This window comes from Ceratotherium simum, chromosome 19 (assembly GCF_057802395.1).
Source record: "Ceratotherium simum simum isolate JZ-2026a chromosome 19, ASM5780239v1, whole genome shotgun sequence".
Classification (NCBI taxonomy): domain Eukaryota; kingdom Metazoa; phylum Chordata; class Mammalia; order Perissodactyla; family Rhinocerotidae; genus Ceratotherium; species Ceratotherium simum.
In genome coordinates, this window is record NC_141918.1 from 49,993,532 (window position 1) to 50,011,707 (window position 18,176).

The 18,176-nt window shown below is 45.3% G+C and overlaps 1 protein-coding gene across 2 annotated transcripts in view; it reads left to right on the forward strand.

The window, feature by feature from the left end:
* The first annotated feature begins 349 nt into the window (after positions 1 to 349).
* Positions 350 to 18,176, forward strand: part of TMEM200A (transmembrane protein 200A) — a 74,729-nt gene continuing 56,902 nt past the window's right edge. Inside the window, exons 1-2 of one of the 2 annotated variants that reach the window (XM_087444093.1) lie at positions 350 to 505; positions 1,231 to 1,309. The gene's annotated coding sequence lies outside the window, so the exon portion shown is untranslated. The remainder of the gene's footprint in view (positions 506 to 1,230; positions 1,310 to 18,176) is intronic. The other variant, XM_087444092.1, reaches the window with a different exon arrangement.

Sequence of the window (18,176 nt, forward strand, 5' to 3'; positions counted from 1 at the left end):
GGAGTAACCTGCACGTCTCTCTGGCTTTGCTGTTTGGAGTGGACACTTAGCACTGCTCATCGAAGCCCTCCACGATCCAGTTCGCCCTTGTCCAGTCTGCCCATGACCCTCGCCCTCAAGCCGCTCTCCTGGAGCCCGTTTCCAGCGCAGACCCGCGGCTAACCGGTTGGGCGCTCCGGGACAGTGTAGACAGAGCCGCCGTTCTCAGTGTCCGCTGCGGGCCTGGTTTGGCTCCGCACGCGCAGCGCCGGCGCAGCCCGCCAGGGGGACCCCGACCCGTCCAGGCGGCGTCTGATAAGAAAGAGTCCAAGGGGCCTGGAGCCAAGGCGCCTGCTCAAAGAAACCCGGGAATCGGCCGGGGCTTCCCCACTGCTCCGGGGGACTAGCGAGGCCCGGACCCCCAGCTCTGGTGCCCGGGATATCACCGCAGCGCGAGGCGTGCTCCGCGGGTGGGCGTGTCCATTTCCACCCTCTGGCTCTCCAGTCCGGAGAAGAGCTCCTGAAAGTGGGTATTTTGTTCCCAAAGATAGATTCTGTCTGCGGTGATCCCGGCTCTTTGCGGCCGGAGCACGGTCGGGGGATTGGGGTCCCGGAGGGGGAGAGCAGATCTTGTCTGGATCCTGGAGGAGGAGGCGGCGGCCCGCGAGCGTGCGGGCAGCAGGCGGGGGGAGTTCCCACGGGTGGGGGGCGGCGGCGAGACTGGCGCGGACCGGGGTCCAGATCCGGCGGCGACGCTCGGGGAAGCCCGCCCCGCCCCCGCCCCCGGCCCCCAGCCCCCAGCCTCTCGCTTCGGCGCTTGTGGCTGAGGTTTGCTTGGGATCCGTCTGGAGCCGAGCGAAAAACTTTTCCCCTCCCAGCGCCCGGGTCCCTTTTGTCTTTCTCGGCGGCGGCGGCGGCGGCTGAGCTGCGAGTCCCTGTCCCCTGCCCGGCCGCCGCGCCCGCTGACCTCCGAGGGCAGGAGCGCTCGGACTCTGCGCGCCCCGTGGCGGCGGCCGGCGGCCCCGCAACCCGCACCCGGCACCGGCAGCGCCGCGCCCCCCGCCCCGAGGCCGCCGCCGCCCCCCGGCGCGCGGGAAGGGACGCCCGCCCCCTCTCCTGACTCATCGCCCGCCGTGGCCGCGCCGCGTCCGCGGCCCGAGCCCGCCGGGATGGGGAGGGAGATCGCGGCTGCCCGCGGCTGCCCAGGTTCCTGTTGACGCCCGACCCCGCCGCCTCCTTCCTCGTCTCCAGAGGCGCCCGACGTCCCACGGGGTCTGGAGGGACAGCCCGGAGAGGCGACTGGACCCCCGAGGCCCCGCGCTCAGGACAGGTGAGGGCGAAGGAAGGGTGCTGCCCGGGCCGGGGAGGTGGGTGGGCAACCCCTGCAGCCGAAACTGCACCCCCCCCTCCCCTTGCTTCAACCTCCAGAGTTAGGGCAGACACTGTCTCCCGAAGTTTGGGAAATAAACCAAGTCCGCCCTCAGTTCCGGACTCCCCAGCCCCCGGAGCGCAAGAGAAGCCGTGCGGGGCAGCCTCCGAGAACCCGGAGCCCTGGAGCGCCGGGCTGGGTTTCTCCAAGCTACACCCTCCTTTGTCTGCGTTCCAGAGTCAGCATTCTCTGTGAAGAGGTCCCCAGCGTTCGTTCACAGTAGTCCTCGGCAGGAGCAAAGTGCTCAGGATTTCCTAAAGCGGTGTCTATATGTGGTCGTGTCTGCATAGGCAAAATGGAGAGGCGAAGCACCTATCTGTCAAATTCAGCACTGTTCTCCCTGTATAGTCTGTCCTTAAGAAAAAGGGCTGAGGGTCTGTAAGATTTGCTTCATTAATCATTCTTTTGCTATAATTAATTGTCCAAGCCAGCATTTCACATTGTGTGGGTGCAAGCTCTCTGTGTGTATTTACTACCCTTAGATTTAGATAGGGAAGTGTGTGTATGTGTGCGTGTGTGAGCGTGATATTTGTAATAAAAACAATTCGTTGTTCAGTACCAGGCATTGGTAATGCCAGAAAGTCAGATATTTCACATATATGTAATTTACTAATTGGAGTCAGTCCCGGTAAACCTTTGGCTGATGTATTTCAACCAAATATGTTGGACTAAAGTGTCTCTCACCTTGTTTTTCCTTCTGAAGGCCTTCAGAAGTAGTTGTAGACAACTGTACATATAGAAAACATTTCAAGAATCGACAACTGTTTTTATTTGTCAGTAGGAATGTTGAACTCTTTTGGTTTTGCAGTCAAACCAAGTTCCGAGGTACCCTTTCTCTAGTGCTTTATGCATAAATATTACCAATGCCTGTAAAAGCTCTTTACTTTGATGGCTTGTGGTGTCTTGCATTATGGAAATACTTATTATAAAATGACCTTCGTTTGTTATTTGGCTACTAATACTAGACTGTATTACCATTTTGTGAAAAGTAGGCTAAATCTGAAACTTCTTAAGCCTTACTTTATTTTTCCACCACTGTTTACCCATACAGAGGCATCTGCTTGTGGTTTCATGCTTTTCAATCAGCTTCAGTGAAGAGCAGGAGTCCTTCTAAACAGAAAATAAATTTTCCATTAAGGGGAAACTATAGTTAAATGCTTTTGTAATTTAATGTTATGAGATTTTTTTTTTTTTTTACTCTTAAAAATATATACTGAGGGGCCAGCCCCATGGTGTAGCAGTTAAGTGCTCGCGCTCTGCTGCTGGCGGCCTGGGTTCAGATCCCGGGTGTGCACCGAAGCGCCGCTTGTCAGGCCATGCTGTGGTGGCATCACATATAAAGCGGAGGAAGATGGGCAGGGATGTTAGCCCAGGGCCGGTCTTCCTCAGCAAAAAGAGGAGGATTGGCGTGGATGTTAGCTCAGGGCTGATCTTCCTCACAAAAACAAAAAATATATGTGTGTGTGTGTATATATATATATATATATATATACACCCACATATACTGAAGTGTTAGGAATGGTTTTCTCTAACGAAGTCCTACTAGAGAGCTCATAATTATGAGATGATTTAGCTGCAATTTGTAACTCTGGTTATAATTAGCTTTGTATCCTAGGCTGGGGAAGCCTTCAGCGGAGGAGAGAGAGTGGTTGCATGGGAAATCTCTGTGTGCAGTTTCCAGGCAGTTGGCACAGAAAGGTTTTACCTGTTGCTTCTGAGTCGGGTCCCAAAGGCACCGGTTATCAGAAGGGATTCTTCAGGAAACATCATTGTGAAGAGGGATGGCTGCACTTGTCCTTTTAACTTGGAGGAATTTTTAGTGAAGCTCCAAGAGTTAGACTGCCATCGTTAGACTTGTGTGGTTTCAGAATTTTGACAACAGCTCATTGGGCGAGAAAGATAACTTCTGACATATAGCGGGAGTGAATCTGAGCTGATTGTTTAAATTCTCTCATTCCCACAATGATTCTCAGCTTACAGGAAAAGAAATTCATATTTAGCTTGGGAAAATAGATGAGAACAAAGATAAAAGCAGATGTCACTTTTTAGGTTTCTTAAGCAAAATTAGTAGAAGGTAAAATAACAAGTCCTCATGGTAATGCATATTACTTATCAAGTAAAATGTAGAGTCTGAAAGAGGAGGCAGTTTTAAAATAAATTTCCTTTAGTGTTACTCTCCCTAAATAGATGACAGCATGGGGAGATTCGTCAAGCAAAACACATCTGGAATAAGAACTTGTGTAATGATGGAAAAAACAAATCTGCAGTGCGTGGAGTCTTCATTTTATTAGGAATATATGATTTGCAGTTTTATCAAGAGTACCCATCAGGACTTAAGATATGCTTGTCTACTAAGGTCTAACATGTGCCCAGGCACTCGGAGGACATGGATGAACGCTTGTGGTGACGTGCTAGCCGATGGACGGCAAGGTAGCCTCTCCTGTGGGAGCTCACAGGCTGTGGGGAGGGGACTGGACAGTGTGCCGCAGCTCACTGAGCACCTGGGGCGGTCGTTGAGCATCAGGGGACTGGTGTACACTGGGGAGCAGTATGGGGGGTTGCAAAGGGCACTGGGTGAAGAGTTGGGAAACCAGACTTGTCAGTCTGACTGAGCCACTGATTACATGGCCCTGGATACGTTCCTTGGCCTTTCTGGGCCTCTGTGCCCTCATCAACAGATCTAGGGCTTTGGACTAATCTTCCCATCCTCTTTTTAAAATGCTGCATGATGAGTTCTGGTGGAATTAAGGAGAGGGAGAAATCAGAATGTAGTGTGGGGGGTGTGGTTAGTAGAGTTTGGGTTGGGGCAGACAGGCTGGAGGCTGTGCCGGATGTAGGGAAGGATCATATGATGCTAATAGGAGGTAAAAGAGATCTGACATGGGGCGTGTGGCCCATCATGGATTATCTGAGTTCACAATACATCATAAGAGAATACATACCAACTGTCACTTAGTACTTGATGGTTTTTGATAAATTTTCATAAATAATGGCAATTGATTTTTCATAACCACTTGAAGAGGTAATTAGAGCAGGAAGGTGATGAGGCCAGGACTAATACTGCAGAGCACGTTTGCCCTAGTGTGCTCCATTGCCTCTCTGCAGGATTTGTGGAGACAGGAGAAGCTGCACCACACTCTGGAAACCCTGTGTAAGTGGGGGAGAGAGATAAGATTGGTGTCAGATTTTAGTGGAGGTTCAAATCTGGGTAAAAATTTGGGTTACATTCTGAAAGATGAGAGTCTCCAATTTTGAGATGGAGACCTCCTGAAATGTCTTGAATTCTGCTCGTTGATGTTTAGTCTGATTACTCTATTCTGTGCTTCCTCCTTGCCTCACCTCCCTCCCCTTCCTCAGCAGGAATTCTGGGGATTTGACTATTACAGAATCATTGATAAGACTCTTCCAAGAGCTCTGAGTGCAGCTGGAGAAAGGAAATTCCCATATAAAGGTGAGGATTCTGGGGCCATTGCACTGTTAATTAATGGGGTATGTCCCAGTAGCGAGTTGTGCTTTGGAAACTTTGTCCCCAGAGGTGAAATGACACATGACTCATTGGAATGTGAGCTGAGCAAGGTGTAAAGATGTGGATCTATACATTCCCTCCTGCAGCACCCTGTCACTCCGCCCAGAGCCTTAAATACACCAAGGGTGGACAAGTCCCGCTCCTCCCCCTCCCCCCACAAAAGGACTTATTGGCTCATGTGACTGGAAAGTCCAAAGGTTGACCTTGCTTCGGTTGTGGCTGGAACCCAGAGACTCACACGACTTTGTCAGGGTTCTTTCTCTCTGTCCCCATTTCTCAGCTCCTTTTCTCTTTGGGTCAGCTTCACTCTGAGGCCCCTTTCCATGTGCTGAGAAAGGCAACTGTCGGTACTTCCAAGCCTGCGTTCTTGGGCTTTTGAGCAGTAAGAAAGAGAGATCTTGTCTCTTCCAGATCTTGTTTACAGAAATCTCCTGGAAGGGCTCTGACCCTGCTTCGGTGGTCATTAAATCAGTCTCTGCATCTATCAGAGAGTGGATCACGTGCCCAGTGCTGTGTGTATGTGGTGCTGGTGGTGAAGTGGGGAGGAGGAGGCTGGTAGGAGCATCGTGATGGACAGTTCTGTGAAGATCACATAGAGGTGTGGTTCTCCCAAGCTAACAATGCCGCCAATCAAAAACAGCATGTCTTCTACTGAGGAGAATTGCCCCTTCCTTTTTTGGGACAGCCCCTTGCACAATGATGTGAAGTTTGCACATGGAGGCAACTCAGGTGCCGGAGGCCATGCAAATTCCAGAAGTGGGACCCTCCTCCCAGCCAAGGCAAAGTCTAGTGATGAAATAATGCCTGTATGTCTAGACTTTGCTAAAAGGAGTGTGGTTCCCAGAATATTATTGAATGAGAAGCCCACCGTTTATTCATGTCTGTATACTTTTAGCAAATACCCCTGTGCTTTATTTCCAGCCTAGGGATTTCATTTCCAGAAGCCCTGGTCATCTGGACATCATGAGATCAGAGACCCCTACTTTGGACATGATATATCCAGTGAAAGTTTGAGCAAGGAAGTGAAGTGTTGAACACAGAACTATTATGCAGATTCATTGGGTTCTTGGGAGATGGGCAGGCAGGGGAGGGGAGGCAGCAGGCACAGATTAGAGTTCAATTTCACTTAGGAGGCATAAGGTCATGGTCCCACATTAGAATATTGGCATGTGTAAGCAACACTGTGAAAGTCTGGTGAGGTTGCACGTCAGGAAGAAGGAGCATCGGTGTTGACAGAAGCGTTGATGGGATGAAATGGGTCAGGAGGGACCAGACCAGGGAGACAGGCTGGGCCAGTAGGTGGAATGGTTGTGTGTTGTGGGCAGGTTCACAGCAACTGGTTGTATAGAAGGGAGCCCTGTGGTCACCACAAGTTCAAGAGGCCAAACCTTTCTGAGTGTAGCACTGACATTTATTGAGGACCCACCTAGTATGCCAGGTACTGTGTTACATGCCTTAAATTCATTATATTATTTAAATCTCATAGAAGCCCCCTAAGGGGAGAAAGTGGAAAGTTAGAGAGGTAAATAACTTGCTTAAGGTTATGTGGGCATGAAGTGGTAGCCCTGGGAATCAAACCCTGGCAGTATGAAACAAAAGCTGTGCTTTAATAACTGTGCAACACTGCCCCTCAAGCCTGAGGTCAGAATCCAGGATGTCAGGCCAAATTGAAGGACGGGCCCAAGATTGGGCCTTCTTACAGGCAAGCAGAGTGACAGAAGTCCAGAGGGGATGGAATGAGGTCATCAGAGGGAAGGTGTGGAGCATCCACGCTCAGCAGCGTACTGGACAGGAATGCCAAGGCAAGACTATAACAAGCATGGATTCTTGGTTTGGGGGTTGGGGTACGGCAAGGGAAGAGGGTGCGAGCAGTATCAGGAAGTTGAACAGGTGGGCAAATCAACAGAACAGCTAGAGCTTCGTTGTCGATCTGAGGACAAGAACTCCACCATCTGCCCTGCTTGAAGCGCCCTTCCTCGTGTAAGTGGATGAGAATACGAAAGGGGCGGCTCCTCGGAGGGAGACAGGGTTCTATTCGCTGTCAGGCATTATTAGAGAGAAAAGAGCTAACGTTTGTAGAGTGCTTGCCGTGTGCCTTAGATACATAATCTCGCCAAATCTTCGGTACAGCCCTGGAAGGGTAAATAGTGTGGCTTTTTTTTGACCCAGGAAATGGAGGCTTAGAGAGGTTAAATTACTTGCCTGAGCTCCTGGAGCCAGACTGGAAGATGAAGGCGCTGTCATGGAAACCCAGATCTGTCTGCATCTAGACCTCATCCTGGATCTTCAGGGAGTCAGCCTGGTCCTGGCAGGGCAAGGTCAATGTCAAGTCTGGGCGATAGAAATGGGAAAGTCAGCAGGGGCATATGAAGGGAGACCGGGAGTTAACTTTTAGACATGAGAATGTGAGAAGAGAGCAGGTCATCTGAAGAGTGTTGTCCAGCAGGATTATATGCAGCTTTGGCAGAAAAACTTAATCTAGTAGGTTTTTCCCCTCAGTGCGGGATCGCTATCATTATGCAGGATAGCTACGTCAGCAAGTCAGATGTTTGGAAGGCTTAATTTTAGTCACTGATTTCAGTTGAAGAGAAGGGACCTCTGCCAGCTACCATGGCCTGAATTTACCTTTATATATACAGGTACTTTGCCCTAAAATATGATAAATAAATACATACAGAGAGAGAGTGAGAGAGCGCAAGTGAGCACTAGTGCATACTGAATGTGGTAGGAACGTGGGACACGTGCCAGCTAGGTCTAGACTTGAAGATACTCTAGATGAAACTATTGACCGATGGAATGTGAGTGACATCAGATCATTCCCCAACAAAAGCAAGATCAAATTCTTACCTGCTTAGACGTGTGACTGAACATAGATTTCGCTGTGTGAAGTGGACTGTGTATATGTATATAAGATAAGAGGAAAGGGGATGAGAAGGTATATGAAAATATGTATTTGAGGCATATTTGTGAGAACTCAACCTATTTGGGGAGGTAAAACAACCATGCATAAAACTTCTAAAGCAACACAATAGAATAATATGATTTTAGAGTTGGAAGGACCTTTCAGAGAATAGTCAGAATCACAGTGCTAGCTAATATTATGCAATACAAACTTAACAGCAGCACTTGAACGTAAGTGTTATGGAGACTAAAAGGAATGGGACCATCTGAAACCTGTGGCCAATGAGGGGAGGCTTCCAGAAGGAGGTGAGTTCCGTTGAATATGTATGGCAGAGAGATGAGAGGAGGGCATTCCAGATAAGACTAAGGACGTCCTCCAGCCGGAGACCACCAGGAAATTACCTGTGGTTCAACAGGTGGGGTTTGCTACTTGTTACAGCGAGGGAAGATGTACACTGTAGGGAAACATGGGGCGTCTTGGGAGGAGGGTGTGAGAAATTAGTTATTATGGGATTTGGACTTGTGTTAAGTGATGTGGGAGAGGCTTAAAGAAGCAGGGCTTTGCTCGGGTTTGAAGCGGGGATAATCCTGTGATTTTGTATCTTAATAAATCTTCTCTAGAAGGAGGCGAGACTGGAGAGGCTAATGCTGTAAATGGCCAAGAAGCAGCAGTCATTCATTAGCCACATGTGGTGGGTATCGGTCATTTGGGGTGTGACGATGTTCGTGTTGTATGTGTTCAGATATGATGATGTACTGGTCTTGTTTCTGTCTTGAGCCATCGGGGTCACAGAACTGCCTTATCTGGTACTGATGTTTCACTGATGTGAAATCGTTTCCATCCAGCAGGAGAACACTGGGGCCAAGCTATGAGCACCAGACCAGCTCCCGCTGTCAGGGGCTGCTCTGCTCTCTCACAGACTGGAAATTATATTCCAAAGGATACCTGATTCTGTGCACAAACCAAGATTCCCGCTACAATGGGATCCTGTTAGCGAATGTTTCTCTTGGGGGTTATTGAGGTGATTTCCTTCCTATATTGTAATAATTTAGTTAACAGCATTTATTAAGTGCCCACTGTTTACCAGGTGCTTGGTTAGATTCTGAGGATGTCAGGGTAACAAGGATCTCAAGAATTTCATAATCTAATGAGGGAACCAGATATAAACCAGTGATTACAATTCAATGCTCTCTACGAGCATTGAAATAAAGCTCATAGAGAGATTAGAATAGGTAAAGAACATTAGAGGCTACTCGATAAAGGTAATGCGGAATGAGCAGACTCCTTTGCAAAAAGTGAGTTCATCACAGAGGTGCTGAAAGGTTGGCAGCTGCTGAGGAATATTTTCCTTTTTGAGATTCAGCATCTTTGGGCTGAAATGCAGGGCGAATCCAGAGAATCTCAGGATTCTCTCTAAGCTGATTTTGGCACAGGAGAGGACAGATTTTGGCTCATTTGGCAAACCACGTATCGGATCAGCTCAGTGAACATACTTGTGCAAGAAATTTTAATACAATAGAGTTACTTAGCATTTCTGAAGAGATGTTATTATTTCTAATCATAAAAGCAATACATGCTGCCAATAAAAACTTTGGAAAATACATTAAGTATAAAAAAATTAGGGAGAAAATTTGCCCATAATCCGTTGACCCAAAGGCACCCATGACAATTTGGCATTTTCTTCCTCCTTAGTTTTAATGAATTTTTTCCATAGTTAATAACATTACAACCTGCTCTGTTTGCATAACCATATGTCCTAAATATTTTCCAACTTCTAGGCAAGCTTTATTAATGTCTGTGTGATATTTGATTGTGTGGATACACCATGATTTATTAATGGTTCCCTTAAAATTGGACCTTTAGCTGTTTCCAAATATCTGGTATTATAAATGGCATTCTAATGAAATCTTTGTTCAAATTTCAGATTATTTCTTTAAGGAAGATCCATGGAAGGGTAATTCCTGGGTCAAAGGGTATGAATGTTTTAAGACTCTTGATACTTAATGCAAAACTGATTTTTAGAAGAGGTGAACTTATGAGTGACAGTGCATGGAAGTACCCCCTCACCAGGGCTGCACCAGGGTTTTGTCTATTTATTTTTTAGATAAGAAATGCTACCATTTCAAAATGAGTAACAGTCGATGCTAACTCCTGATTTTGTTTGTTACCAAAAACTCTCTTTTTAAATGTAGGCTATTAACATATTGTGATAAACTACTTAATTTTTAAAAGTTTATTTACAAGTATTTCTGAATATGCAGATAGAGGCCCATGACAGAGAGAACTTTAGCTTGTGAGTGATTTTTTAAAGGCAATGATATGCACATCCTGTGAGGGCACTCTTCAGACCATAGCGTCGAGAATGTGCGAGGGGAGGTAATGCAGAACAAGAGCCCCACTCTGCAGAGCAACCTTCTCCAGCTCCACCTCTGTAGCTTGGTGGCCAGGTACTTGCAGTCATGGAATGTTCTAATTGTTGTGCTCATGGTCCCCTGCTGTTCGAATGGCTGTAACCCCAGTGAAGGCAGGACTGTGTCTGTTTTGTTCACAGCTGTGTCCTAGCAGGTGACCCAGGACCATGTTGGGCTGTGTGAGGTAGCGTTTGCTCTAAGGTAGGATGAGAAAACCCTTGAGATTGCTCCTTAACGATTCCCCCCTTTGTTAGTCACTGATTCCCCCAAAACATGCCAAACAAATATCTTGAATTTTGAACCTTTGATTTTACTCCCTTTTCCAAAGAAAAGTCAACCACATCATAGTATCTGGTTTTCATAGTGATGAGCTTTGACTTGCTCCACAAGAAGAAGGAACTTGGATCTTGCTTAAACCTCTGTAGGGTTTTTTGTTGTCTAAAAACATTGCTTGATACTGCAAGGGAACTGTTAAACCTACTGTAGCTGTCAATTTGAGGTGGGTTTTGAATGCTGGTTTCAATTTTTCCACAACTGCTATTTTTTCACAAAAATATTTCACAACTAAAATAAAAATAATTTGATTTTCTTCAAAAAGTTGAAGGAAAATATTATTATGGCATTGCAATTCCATTTTCTTTTATGGATCTCAGTCAATAATTTTGAGCAAAATTATTTTCATTCATTTGTTCACCAAATCATTATTTAGTGAGATTCATTCAGTGGTTGTTATTAAATTATCCTTATGACCCATTTTGTCAAATGTGAGGCACAGGTTACACAATGATAATGTAGAAAACCATGCAGGAAAGCATGACCTATACATTTGTTATTTGCTTTCTGATAAGACATGGAAAAATTCTCATAACACGCCTGAAATAGTCAACTCAAGCCCTGTAGAAAGTTCATTCATTAATAATTTATTCAATAAATATTATGTGCTGGCAGCTGGGGATAGGGTAGGGAGTAAAACAAAGGGTGTGGGGGAGAGTACATTCTAGTTGGGGGTGACAAACAAGGCAGTTTCAGAGAGTGGATAAGGTTGTGTGGAAAGTAAAGGATGCTGATGTAATAGAGTGCCTAGGCTTTTGTAGATCAGATGGTCAAGGAAGACCTCTGATCTTCCCTGAGTTTGAGGCCTCTGAGCTGAGACCTGCAAGACACTCAGGACCCAGCCTTGCATATATGATGGCTTTATTCTCAGTGCACTGGGAAGCCATTAGAAGGTTTTTCTTTTGGAGCATGAGGTTTGAGGTCATTTATCAAAAATAGGGGTTAAGGTTAAGAATGCAAAGTAGTACTTCACTGTGATGAGGGTATTGGGATTGGGAACAAAAGCAACATTCACGTTAGAAACTCTCTGTGTGGTTATGCTCAGGATGTGCTGTGCATCGTTATGTGGCTGAAGACATTCCATATACAGTATATCTACCTTCAAATACAAATATTAAATATTAATATAAATATTGTCCTCTCAGTAGAATATAAACAATTTAGTCCATCCACTGCAAAGTTTTTTGTTATGTGAAGCTTATGTGTTTTAACTGTGCCTAGCATAGGTGACTTGTATATTGTATGCATTCAGTAAACATTTGCTGAATTAATTATATTGAATCTTCTATAATGTCAGAGAAAGAAATCACCCTAGGATATAAAATCACATTTAAGACACAGTATTTTTATGAACAGACCAAATCATTTCTTTGAAAAAATTCAAACAAAATGTTAACTGTACTCTGAATATTAATAATATTTAAAAATTATATTCAAAGTGTTAAAAATTGAAATATTGAAAATAAAAAATATAATACACAGCTATAATTATCTTCTTTACATAATTCCCCATCCCGCCCCAGTATAGGTAGAAATCTCTGGAAAGTCCGCATGTTAGATGAAGGTTTCATTAGCATCAGGTGATCTCATCAGACCTATCTTGACACTGGTGGAAATTCCTTATTTATTTTGTGAGTCTCCCAGTCTTTGAACTAACCTCTATTCAGAACTCTCCTGCCACCACCTGCATAGTTGGATATAAGATGATCATTCGTGATGTTTGTTAGTGGATATTTAGTTCAGTGTCTTCCAGGAGATCTAGTTCACAATACGCTTATTGAGTCATCAGACGTTTCTGGAGAGCATGCTAAGTGCCGGCCACTGTGGTCAGTGATGGGGGCGTCAGAGGCTTCTCCTTTTCAAGAACTCACAGTCTAGAGAGCCACTGGGTAAGACCGTACATTGTCAGAGTGAGGGTGAGAGTTTTGAAATAAGATGGTATATAAGTCTCCTTGAGTCTAAGTTTGGGGACATGAGGTGGTAATGAGTGAAACTGTGGATTAATTCACAGAAGCCTTAAATTCGGAATTTGGTTAAGTGATTTTTAAAAGACAGGTTACAAAAAGAAGACAAAGATGAAAAAGGTAGCACATGCCATCCATCTCCAGGTAACAAGGCCACCTGCGTCGTGACTCTCGTTTCTGCAGCTGTCACCCTGGGGACTCCTTGTTCTCCTCTCCAAGGCCAGAGGCTCGTTGCTCATTTGGCAGGAGACCTGCTGACAGGCAGGCCCCACCCACCACCCCCTGAACCCAGCCCTCCCTTCTACAGCCTCCTACATGGGGCGGGGGTAGAAACTGGGGGGGGTAGGCTCTCCTGCCGTGGAGTCCAGCCACCTAAACTCCTTCTCCAAGTCGTGATGGACACCACTCCTCCCTGACCTTCACATACTCCTGCTGCTTTAGACTGGCAGATTCTCAATCTTGCTGCCTTCTTGATTTCTAGCAGAGCATCACTCATTCATTCCTTCATTCATTCAATAAATATTTTCTGGGTACCTACTATGTGCTATTTTGGGCACTGTATATATAACAGGAAACAAAACACAGTTCCTCTCCTTGTGACTCTTACATTCCAGTTGGAGAGACAGACATTACACATATAATTTGTTGTGATGAATAAGCAAAAGAAAAATGAAACAGAGCTTGGGGATGGAGAGCACTGGGATGGGGAGTAGAGTAGCACAGTCCCAGACAGCCCCTCTGATTGGGTCTGACATTTGAGCAGAGACCCAAATGAATGAGGGAAGGAATCCTTAGGATGTCTCTGGGAGGGGAGGAGGGTGCCAGGCAGGGGGACAGGAAGCGCAGAGGCTGTATGGAGGGGGCACGTGAGGTGGGAGTTGGCTTGGAAGGTTTAAGTGGCAAAGGGGCCAGTGTGATTAAATCAAAGCAGGGGCTCAGACAGGCCCTGGGGCCACAGGGAACTTTGGACTTTACTCCAAGCAACATAGGAAGCATGTGCCGGGATCCTAGCCTACAGTGGGGGCTTTGCTGGGCCCCATCCTCAAGGTCATTACTAGTCTCAGATGGAAATAGGCAGTGAGTAGAGGCCTGGGTATCTGCATTCATCACCGTAGGCAATGAATCGCCTACGCCCACTGTCACCTGCCTGATGGGCTTAATTCCAATTCAGGGTTCTCAGAAGTCATGTGATCAAATGAAAGTGACATTGCTAAAGACCTTGAAGTAAGACTAGCCCAGAGAATTTCAAAGCCAATGGGAGATGTTTTACTTTGGGTGTGAACAAAATTTTGTCATGAATTGAAAACAGTGTGCCTTCTCAGATGCAGAGTAGAAGAGCCTGAGGAGACGTTTTCATACAACAGTGAGAAATCTGAGGTCCGGAGAGGCAGTTCACTTTTTCTCAAGTCCACTTACTAAATACTAGGTGCAAATACAAGATTTCTCCTGCTAACGTTGGCCCTTGAGTAATGGGGGTGAAACGTGTGTTAACAAAAAGAAAAGCTGTGAAATTTGGACCGAAATTAGCCACCTAGTAAGAACCAGGGCTGTCAGGTCAGTGACTTGGAGCATGTCCAGAAAACCTCCTTCAATATCAGCATTCATTTGGTCAACAGACACTCATGGAGCACCTACTGTGTTCTAGGCACTGAACTGGGGATGTGTGTGATGCTGGGGAAGGCTGTGGACGGGGTGGACAGGGAGCTTATCCTCTGGTAGTGGGGGCAAAAAAATTACATCATAAATAATGTGTGATTAGTTCCCCGAAGACGTGCAGGTTGCTAGGAGAGAGGGTCGTGAGTCAGAGGGTTAGTGAATGCTTCCCTGGAAGTGTTCTGTAAGATGGGACCGGAGACCAGAGGAGCTCATCTGGAGAAGGTCCACGCCAGATAGAAAAACCCATGCAGGAGGGTTGTGGAAGGAAGGAGTTTGGTGTTTTTGAGCAACAGAAAGAATGGCCTGTTGTTGGATGATAGCAAGCAGGGGAGAGAGGGTGGAAGGAGAGATTATAGGCTGGGCAAGGCAGTGCCCGGAGGGAAATGGTTGGACACATGATTCAAGGAGCAGGCTCTGAACAAATGAGGAGTGGCATGAACCAATTTACAGTTAGACACCACTCTGGCCATTTTGTGGTGAAGGGGTTGGAGGAGGCAAGACTGCATGAGGGAAGAGATGACAGGGCCTTAGAGTGGGTGACGGCAGTGTGGCTGGAGAGAAGTGGACAGAGTAAAGAGGTTTTGAAGGCAGCATCAACAGACTTCGGTAACTGATAGCATGTGGGGAATTGTGGTCCACGGTATGCCAAGATTTTAGCATGCGCAAGTAGATGGATGGTGGTAGCATTTGCATAGATGAGGAAGAATTTTCTTATGTTCAGTTCATGAGTTCAGTTTTGGACACGTTATATTTGAGATGCCTGTGAGATATTGCAGGGGAGAAAGCAGGTAGACATTTGGACAGATGGGTCTGGAGCTCAGATGAGAAATTTGGACTGGAGACACAAATTTGAGATTCATCAGTGCGTAGTTGGTCATAAAGCCATGGAAAGAATAGAGGCTGAGCAAAAAAGGTGACTTAAGAGCCTGCCTTGGGGATTTCCACATTTAAGGGTAGTTGGAGAAGCATAGGAAGAAGGAGCAGCCCTGGAGGTGGGAGAGAAGCAGGGGTGTGACGTTATTGGTGGAGGGTACATGAGACGAGCAGTAAGGCTTTGTTTGCACATGCTCCTTATGTGCTCCTTTAGCCCTGTCTAAAGATTTAGGTTCAATTTCTTTCTCCAATTGAGTCTACCAGCGCAACCCCGATGTAGAATTAGCCTTCAAACTTTTGGGTGAAATGGGATTAGAAATGACTGAAAATCTTTTTTAGAATTTCATATAGTTATTGATACTGAATTAGAACAGAGCAGACACACAAGTCATTCCTTCACAATAAAATAATGATGAAATAACGCATCCGAAGGTCAGTTTCATTATCATGCTCATTATTGATCTGTTCCTCCCATCAACTCCTCTGCTGCCTTCTAATTAAATAGATCGTCATACTTTTTAAAGCATTTGCATATACTTTTTAAAATTGAGATATAATTGACATATAACATCATATTAGTTTCAGGTGTAAAACATAATAATTTATGTATATATTGTGAAGTGGTCACCACAATAAGTCTGGTTAACATCCATCACCACACATAGTTACAAATTTTTATTATTGTGATGAGAACTTTTAAGATCTACTCGCTTAGCAATTTTCAAATATACAGTCCAGTATTGTTAACTATATTCATTATGCTGCACATTATATCCCCAGGACTTATTTATTCCATAACTTTATTTTAACACATTAGTAGTTCATATAGTATCTTTGTGATAGTGTTTTTAAAACCACAAGTAGAGGTTTAAGCTATTTTCTTTTCCAGGACACGATAAGGAAAGTATGTAATTTAAAAGAGAGTTGCTCGAGCAGCTAGCAGGACTCAGAGGAGTACCCTGGCTCTCATTACAAATGCATTTTAGCTCATTAAAATGGAAGAGAAAAGACATCTGTTATTGGAGGTTGCCTTTAGCCTCTCCATTTGGGAGCTTAGCTTAGCCCATTCTGTATGTGATGGTGGACCCGGAGGGAGCGTCACATCCTGGTTCTTATGTTCCTGCAGGGAAAGACACAGTGAAGAGCTGCAGTTGTACATGCAACTAATGTGCAAGAATGGAAAATCATCCTTGTGTGAACATTATGAAATTAGAAGTGATTAACTGCATTTACTTTACATTTTCTCTCATCTTCTAATATAGTCTTTTTATTTTTTATATTATTCATCACATTAAAAGATTATTTAAGGTTCAGGAATAACCTTATTTATAAAATGAAGTTATCAAAGCACTTAATAGTGCTTAGTATGTCCATAGTACTTTCTCAAGTTATGATTGGAAAGTATAAAATCAAAACTCTCCCGGACTTGGAGTCCTTTGGGAGTTAGCACCATGCCTCTCAGGGTCTCCCGTATCAATGAGAAGCCTCCAGGCACTGCTTTGGCACCTGTTTCTTCTTACTTGAGTGCTTTGAAGGGGAACTTACTGATGATATTATCTGTCCTGGCGTAATTGTCCATTGGTTATGTAAGACCTTCGTCAACAATGTATCCCAAGATCACTATCAGAGACTGTTGCTATATTTCATGATCCATCTTCTTGCTTGGCCCAAATGAAAAAAAGGAGAATTTTTTTTTCAAATCTGTACCTTTGGGTGAACCATCTCTAAAGATAAGCCTTGAGGAGGGGAGTGGGGCTGTTTTCCAGTCAGAGAGGACTTTGTAAGTATTTGTGGAAGTTGACTTCTCTTTGGATAACTATGTCTGGTGCAGAAATTGAGTGAAAAATAACTACCAGCCCTGGGTTCCAGTGCTGGGGACTCCACTAACTTTTCTCCAAGGACAGTGCTCTTAGAACGTCAGCCATCTTTCTGTGGCAGCTGTGGCACTTTGAGTGACAGTCGCAAAGCTGCCTTGGCCTGCGTCAGACAAACATTATAGCCTATTATCCCTGGATAATGGGAGGCAGCCGTATTTTTTTCTGTTGAGGTGCACGTATAAAAAGCAGTTTGTGTAAAGAGTCAGAGTATCTTTTTAAAATTTAAGGATAGAGACCAGAAAGGTTTGTTTGTTTGTTATCCTTTAGTTCTACAGTTTATCTAATAGGATTTGAGGAATTGCTAACTAAAGCTTAACCTTTGAGAGGCTGGTTAACCTACTTGCCTGGAGCTTCTCTGAATAGGATCCCATCTCTGATCTGTGCTCTCTCTTCCATTCATTTCAGAACCCACTACCACCTGGCTGCCTAGCTGAAGTGGCTCTCCTTCAAAGATATTTTTTAAAATCTATAGACAACTTTTCATTATCTTGGCTATTTATGATTTAAGTGAGATTTTGTTTAGAAAAAGAGTCCCATTGCCAGGGATAATTTGAAAATCATTGGAGAATTTGGGCTTTACCACCTAAGATCCATGTGACCTTGGTCAAATTACTTACCCTTGTTGAACCCCAGTTTGCTCATCTGTAGCATGGGACATGACCTCCTGAGAAAGGTTGTTGGGGGTTATAAAGGTCATGTGAGTAAAGGATCTGGCACAGTGTATGACATGAAGGGGACACTACCCAGTGCTGGTCCCTTCTCTACCTTCACTCTTACCAGGATGCCCTTGCTTTGCACACATGTTCCATGTGAAAGAGCTGTTATCTCTGCCTGGATGGGAAATCCTTGCTGGGGGAAGCACTTTTCATTCTTCTAGATCCACTTTGAATGCACGTCTTCTGTAGAGTCTTCCCTGCCTCTCCTGGGAGAGTTGGCTGCACCTTCGAGGTGCTTTGCTCATACCAGCAATTAAGCCTGGTGCACTGAGAGTGACTCATCTACCTTCCAGACCCAGGAGTATAGGTAGTAAAAATGGACCTCACGTCTCCCTCAGGACAACAAAAAGAGTTGAAAGGAGAGTGGAAGGGGAATTATTTTTTTCCGTTAGTGTTGTTACCACTAGCAATGTTACCAAAAAATAGAGCCTACTTCAGCTCTGTTGATGTGGAGTTGAGCACTTGCCTTTTGGAGACCAGTGCACAGGTGTCTGAAGAAAGGCTGTAGCC